Source organism: Equus przewalskii, chromosome 24 (genome assembly GCF_037783145.1).
Source record: "Equus przewalskii isolate Varuska chromosome 24, EquPr2, whole genome shotgun sequence".
In the NCBI taxonomy this organism is placed as follows: Eukaryota; Metazoa; Chordata; class Mammalia; order Perissodactyla; family Equidae; genus Equus; species Equus przewalskii.
Genome location: NC_091854.1, coordinates 18,764,546 through 18,772,442, shown reverse-complemented (window position 1 = coordinate 18,772,442; position 7,897 = coordinate 18,764,546). Strand labels below are relative to the sequence as shown.

General features: G+C 36.8%; 1 long non-coding RNA gene across 2 annotated transcripts; it reads right to left on the bottom strand.

The window, feature by feature from the left end:
* Positions 1–500: 500 nt before the first annotated feature.
* LOC139079041 (uncharacterized) lies at positions 501–7,434 on the bottom strand. Of its 2 annotated transcripts, none has more exons than XR_011532301.1 (3): positions 7,247–7,434; positions 5,342–5,471; positions 501–924 (listed from the first exon to the last, which is right to left on the bottom strand). It is a non-coding gene; the product is annotated as an uncharacterized lncRNA (long non-coding RNA). The 2 variants fall into 2 exon arrangements; XR_011532302.1 differs by lacking the exon at positions 501–924 and adding an exon at positions 2,376–2,511 and having other exon boundaries at positions 7,247–7,410.
* Positions 7,435–7,897: the final 463 nt, after the last annotated feature.

Below are 7,897 nucleotides of genomic sequence, written 5' to 3'. Positions count from 1 at the left end.
TAAGGGAAGGCCTGGCTGTGGGGCTCCAGGTCCCATGACCGCCATTTCAATCAAGTTCTGACGCCTGTTTGTTTTGTATATTGGGGCTTCATGTAAGATTTCATTTGACATTTTTTTTTTCTTTGAGGAAGATTAGCCCTGAGCTAACATCTGCTACCAATCCTCTTCCTTTTGCTGAGGAAGACTTGTCCTGAGCTAACAGCCATGAACATCTTCCTCTACTTTATATGTGGGGTGCCTGCCACAGCATGGCGTGCCAAGCAGTGCCATGTCCACACCCGGGATCCAAACCGGCAAACCCCAGGCCGCGGGAACCGAACGTATGAATTTAACTGCTGAGCCACCTGGCCGGCCCCAACTCATTTGACATATTTTGTAAGGTGCTATTTCTAAGAACTATTGAAGGAGATCACATTGTACGTTGCATTGTATAGTGTGTAGTATATATATATGAATGAGTGATTTAGTAGGTAATTATTGTGTTTATTTAGCATTTATGATGAGGTAAAAAATAATTTTATTTTCTTTTCCAGTGAATGTTTGTTTCTCAAAACACTGCAGTTGGTGCTATGGCACGTGCAAAATTGAATAAAACATATTCGCTTCCTTGAGTGCTTTATATATGAAATACAAATGTAAAATAAAGTGTTAGGTATGGCATTTATATTTTGTGGTGCATCTCAGATCGATTTATCATGAAATTAGGATGTGGAAATCTTAACATCCTAGAACAAAACCTAAAAGTCAGAAGGATAGCTTGAGAGCATAAAAGAATCTTTCTCTTTCTTCCTTTCTCTTTTTCTTTCTTTCTCTCGCGTTTTTCTTTTTTTTCTCTCTCTTCCTTCCTGCCTTCCTGCTTTCTTTCCTTTCTTCCTTGCATCCTTCTTTTCTTCCTTTCGTTCCTTCCTTCCTTCTCTTTTTCAGCTGTCAGTATTAAAAAAGGTAAAATTAAAAGTGGGGAGAAGACAGCTGAATTGCATGCCTACATACAAGTGACATATGAGAGCTGATAACCTGATAGTGAAAAGGCTGAATAAAGCCTTGACAAACTAGCATAAGCGCCAGAAAACATGGTTGCCCCGAATCATATTGTGTGGCAAAGTACATGACTCCCATTGCAGACAGGGAGTCAACAGTTAAAATAATACATTTTACTAAGTGTTGGAATTTAAATGGGAAATCTCAATATTTGACAAATTTCTTTATAAGATTCAACACTTCTTATAGTTACAGGTGATGTGTCACAGTTTTGTGGGCATGTGTGAATGTGTCTATTCTACTAATCAATTAAACTCTTCAAAGAAAATATTTCAAAGGAATCAAATAGTTTATCATATATAGATAAAAGTTATAGTACTACATTGTAATTTTTTGATGTTATTTTTTTTTTTTGCTTTATCTTCATGTTTACTAGGTAACACCTTAAAATAATGGCCCTGTTAAGGTAATTAATGTTGAATTGCGGTGGAATCCAATTGAATTACTTGTGACATTCACATTAATACTAAATGAGTTCACTGTGATTAATGCTGTTAAATAGATACCAGAGGAATTAATATTGATTAGGCAATTATTTTAAAGTGTTAATGGTTATTGCAATTTATACCAACTTCTGTTATTTTGAGTAAACGTTTCCTTATTGGCAGCTATGTAGCCACCCAGGGAGCCTGAATTGGGAGCACAAAGTTTTGTTTTGTTTTGTTACATTTGAATTGGCGGATGTGAAGCTTTCTCTTACTCTGCTCTCCTTGATAGTGGTCCCCAAAATCCAAAGGTTTTTAACAAGTTCTGAACGATTGCTTGTGAGTTGTCCCTGATGCAGTGTGGCCCTGAATCTCTTGTATGGTTGGCTAAGTCTTACCTGTTTTCTAGGACCTGTCTCAAATCTGGTCACCTACATGACAGTTTCTCTAACCTCCCGGCTAAACTTAACATCCGTAGGACACTTTACAAGTGTCGGAGCACTCATATATCATTTGAGATTTAGGATATAATACCCTAAGAGCTGATCAAATTTTAATATGTCCTTATATAAATATATCACACATAAATATTCTCAGTAATAGGAATTGGCACAGAACGTGGTGTACTTATATACCAACTGTTAATCTGTAATTACACTACATTCACATATTAGATAGTGGAACATAATGATCATTATTTGTGTTCTCATCATACACCTGAATGGGACTGTACCACAAGAGCAACAGGCAATATAAGCTCCACCCTCTTGATCCCTGAACAGAAAAGTGGGAAGCCCAAGAGCGTAGCTTGGAACCCCAATGTGTTTTGTAAAAATCTATAGTAAATAATGTTCTCAAGTAGTCACACAAGCATTTTTCAGATATTTGGGAAAATGAAATAAAACAAATTACTAAGAATGCAACTGTGAAACATGGGACGTTCTCATTCAGAAACACCTGGTTATCACATGTTAGCAGAAATTGCTCTTTTTAACAAAACTTGTGAGTGAATCTTCTTCATCAGATGATGATATCAGGGAAATGTTTTCTAAAAAAGAAGGAGAACATTTAGGAAGAGGGTTACCTTCTGTATTCACAAGCATTCTCCAGAGAAACAAAAAAATTATATTATGTGTATATGAGAGAGAGAGGGTGAGCGAGAAAGAGAGAGAAAGAAATTCATTATTTATTTTAAGGAATTGGCTCAAGCGATCCTGGGGACTGACAAGTCCAAAGTTTGTAGGGCAGTTGGCAGGTAGGTGTTAATGCTGCAGTCTTGAGCCAGAAATTCTTCTTCTCCAGGAAACCTCAGTTCTTGTTCTCAAGACGTTCAACTGATTGCATGAGGCCCACCCACATTGTCAAGGATAATCCCCTTTACTTACAGTCAATTGATTGTAGATCCTAACCACATCTACATTATACCTTTAAAGCAACATTAAGAATAGCGTTTGATTAAATAACTGGATACTATAGCCAAGCCAAGTTGATACATAAAACTAACCATCACATGCTTAATGGGAGTTTACCTGTCTGGTGGAGAAGTCTTTCTTGTGCTTTATTTTCCTTAATATAATTAATGCTTTTGGGATTTTTTTATCTAGCTCTTTACATTTTTACCAGATCTTGATCATGACTACTTTGCTTTTGTCAGCTGGGATACTTTTTGCCAGCAATGGATATATGTATCTTCCAAAATAGCTATCTGTCTGTCTTTCTTGATGCCCTCTTTTCTCCCTACGTTCAAGGATGCCTTGATGTTTCTGCTGTAAACAGTCGTATCATTCATTACAACGATTGTAAAGAAAAGAGAAATCACCCTTTAACCTCCTTAGTCATTAATATCATGAGAAGTGCGGATGATAATAGAGGACAGATGTAACGATCAAGTGATGAATAATTTGTATCAGAAACAAAATGATATTACAAACATGAAAATAATCTTTGATGTCTATGATAATTAATACCAACAATTAACTGCTTACTATTAAAATCATATTTTGCGTTTCAGATATTTTCTTACAAAAGCTTGAGAGCAGAGCACTTTACTTATCAAAATTTATTCTCAGGTCATGCTTCCTATGTAGATTGATTTGCATTTTTCATTAATTCTCTTTTTCTCCAGGCTTTAATAGATTTACTGAAATTAAGTATTTTTTCCAAATTCAGGGAGTTGGTCTGAAAAATTTTGATATATTTTTATCGTTCTCAAAGGCAAAAATCCGATCGCTCACACAAACGCTCTCTGTTTGTGTCCATGTAAAATGCCTCTATTTAACTTCAAGAAATGCTTAATGTATTTCCATAGGTACCATGGTTTATTGCATTTTTCTAGCCAGGAGTATATTTAAACTGAAAGTAGTTTGTCTTGGTGTCACAACAGCAAAATGTTATTTCCCTTGTCTTTGCATGATTGTGATGCGGTGAAGGAGAAGCCTAGGAAGAAAAGGGAAATCTAAGTGGCAAAACCCAAAAGGGACTGGCTCCTGGCCTTCCACAATGATAGAAATACAGAAAGAGGCCATTCAAAGACTGTGCTCAATTTCCAGCTAATCGAAATAACCCGCCATGGAAAGTGGAGAAACTTGTAATACGTCTCTAAGATTTGGATTATGTCATAAGTAGTGGTTACAAAATATATAGAATCAGTATCAGCCTAGTCCACAAGAGAAACATATTTACAACTTTTTTAAAAAGAATAAACTGAAGAACATGGGAGAAAGTCTGCTCCCTCTGAAAGCAGGATTCTTATCTCCAAAGCATTAACCGCTTTTGCTGCAAATCTTATAATAACTTCCATGGCACAGGGGCAATAACCGATCTTCACAGATACATAGCATTATGGGGCTGAATATCTCTGGGAGAAATTCAGCTCTTAACGTTAAAATGTAGTTTGAGGCTTATCAGGTGATATTTATGGCAGATCTTGTTAGGGGGAATTGTCATGGCTTCCATTAGTGGTTAGTGCACTAGAAGCTAAACATTTTATGCCTTAAAGAATTCATTCTGTTACTATTAGCTTATTATTATTTCATCCTTTTCTTTTAGTATTATCGGTATACTGACTGTTTTCACTTCATCAAGTTAAGATACTAGCTGCTATTGCTAAATTTCCCCCCATTATTGCTTATTAGAATTGCTCCTACTATAGCTTCGTGAGTGAGTCAAAAGGAAAGTTTCTTTTCATTTTCTTACAGTTCTTTTCTTCAAAAATAGGTTAATGAGAATTTGCACGTTTTCTTTATTTCTTGGCTAAGTAGGCAAAGCTATGCTTTGCCAAGATGTCATTTAAATTATACAATGTATACAACATTGCTAATGCCACTGTTATCACCACCACCATTTCCATGGGGGGGGGGGGGCAGATCATTATGCCACTTTTGTGCAAGGCAGTCTGTGCCATTGTGTACTTCAAGAGTTCCCTCACATATATGGTGAGATTGTATTCTTTAGACAAAACTGACTTTCACTCTTGAAAACACTTTGTTCTGGAGTGTTTGATTTTATCATTAATAAGTTTTTAGCCTTTCAGAATTTTACTGTTAGGGTTAAATAACAGGACTGTGCCCAGGGTGATAAGTAATATCACCTGAAAACAACCATAGCATGAATTTTATGATGTTGCTAAGTCAGCTTTATAAGGATATCATTGCTGATATTTCCAGTCCATTCTTTCTTTGGATAGATGTAAAAAACGGATTTTGTACACTTAGCTGTGTTTCTTATACAGTTTGTGTAGAGATATTTTAAAAATATAATACATTTTCCAAAAATTTACAATTTTTGACATGAATTACACACATTGTTATTTTTCAGGTAAAATTCGTGATCACGAACACAGTTTGCGAGGCCTGTCATTGACTGGTCCCTGCCTCTACCTTCGGTCTCTGCTCTTATCTTCACTCCACAGCCCTCACTTGATGCTGTCTAGCCTCAGGGAATCACTTGCAGTTCCAGAAGTCTGCAGTTCTTGCTGCTTTTTGGTGTCTGTGGATATCATCGTTTCTGCTGTTAAATTAAACAATGAGGCCGTTAGGCTGAGGTGGTTCTAATGCCGTAGCAGCCTACTTAGGCAAACCAGATTCTAAGCCTGAACTGTCTCAAGGTTAAGAAATCAAAACCTAAGGACAACCAATCACAAACAGTGTCTAGGCTTTCCCAAATAAGGCAACCCCTTCACTACAGCCAATCACATAATTTCCTTGCTTGGCTTCGGTGTTTTGTCTATAAAAGTCTTACCCCTAGCTCCCGTCAGTGGAGCACTCTTGACCGCTTCCGGGTTCGGCACTGCCTGATTCGAGTAGACTTTTGCTCAAATAAACTGGTTAAATTTTTAATATGCCTCAGTTTATCTTTTAACACTACGTATGACATTCTTTGCCCTCTTTCTTTGGCTGGTTAATTTCTTTTCACTCCTAGGTGTAAGCACAGAAGAAATTTCCTCAAAGAATGTCCTTTGTCCTCCCAAGACGGAGTTAACTGTGTTCCCTTGGTCTTCCCGGAGCACTTTGTGTTCATCTGTGTTACGGCACTCACCACATGGATTTGGAGCTCCCTGTTGTTGAGGGTCCTTATTGCTCACTGCTCTGTACTTAGCACCTAGCACAGGACCACAGGCGTCGTCGTAGATAGGAAATCATTGTTGATTGATTGAATGAATGAATGGTCTTTGTTTTGTAGTGGAACATACGCTATACACATGAGCAGATAATGGTCTTTTAGCCCTGTCTTTGTAACAAAAAATAATAGCTTATTCTCATTTCCATCCTGCCCCTTTTTTGGATGTGTTATCTAAAAGTACTTTGAAGCCATGACCATGGGAGGTCTCACCGTAGTCTATTCTGATCACTGATTACAAAATGCCCTTAATGAAACGTGTTCAGAAACACATAGCAATATTTTTGGAAAGGTTTTTCTCCTCCTCTTTTATCCAATTAATGAAGCATTTGTATCCATGGGACCCCTGCTGTTAAGTGGTTAGCTTTCTCCTTTAGCTTTAATTAAGTGTCTTCAGTTAAAGAGGACATTTTTTGTTGTTTGTTTTTAATCACAAACAAATGAAACATTTCCAGATTCCCTTGAGGTATTTCCTCAAGTTTTCCAATTCTCGTTAAACAAAACAGGTAGTTGAAACTGTGGGGGACTGGAATTGGCCACCCCAAGATATGTCTCTTTGGCATGGGGATTGTTTGGGGCTGGTTACTTTTAATAAACTGCAGACAGGAAAAGAGATATTTACATTGTAAAGGAAATCTCCATCTGTAAAGGTGTCTCCTTCTCTGTACCAGGAAGAAGGAGGGATGACCTTATCTCTATAAACTCTTATCAATTCAGAAGGCAAGGACTTAAATCTGCATAATAATCTTATTCTTGTTTATTGTGCTTGTCTGGTAACCTCCTGTAACTGACTCCCCCCACCCCCAACATCCTCCTTTGTCTTTCGCTGAATATGATGTTTAAGGTGGTGGCTTCAGCCATTTTGGTGAGTTGCTCAGCTTGCCTGAGCCTCTCCCATGTATACATGTTATAAAGCTTTGTTTAATTTTCTCCTGTTATTCTGTCTCATGTGTATTTAATTCGTTCTCCAACCAGAGGAATCCAGAGAGGGTAGAGTAAATGTCTTCCTCCCCTACAAAACTTACCCACTTTCTCACATTCACAGATTTGACCTCCTAGAGTACCTGCCAAAAAATCCAGTCACGATTCTCCGGGAACTACCGGACTGTAAAAGTAGAGGGTTTCACATCAAAACATTCATCACATAAAACATAACTGCTACTCACATTGAATGTAGCAAACATCCTGTGAGCAGAAGTGAATCTGCAGAAGAGGCACTTCTAATTAGACCAAAAGGAATCGACAAAAAATTTCATAAACTTTTGAGAATAAGTTGCCTTCTATTGCTCAGTTTCGTATGTTTTCTCCTCTTTAGAAACATAGCGATTCTATAGCTCTTTCTTCCAGGAAAAAAGTCAAACGCTGTAGAATTGCCCTATTGTTTGTAAACTCTAGAACTTTGCGATCCTTCTGTAGAAGTGAAATAATTCTTGGTTAATAAATAGTCTCAAATATTAAAATGAACATTTTCCATTTTCTCTTCATCGTAACACTACTCAGGTGGAACGAAAAGCTTGCACACTATATTTTACAATCACTAACAATTGTGTATGGTATTGATATAATGAATTAGTTTCTTTTTTTAAAAAGAAATATAGGTTTAAATGAAACCATAATTAAGTTTTAATTATACATTTCCCTTGGATGTATCCAATATATATTCAAATTATATAAAATTATACAACAAAATGTTTAAGATGAATTTGGCTATAACTTTAGATGAAAATAAATGAAAACTACCCAGATGTGGCTTCTAAATAGTCCATGTGTTCTCTGTTCTAGCGGTGCCAACATCATTTAGGAATTTATAATAGCAT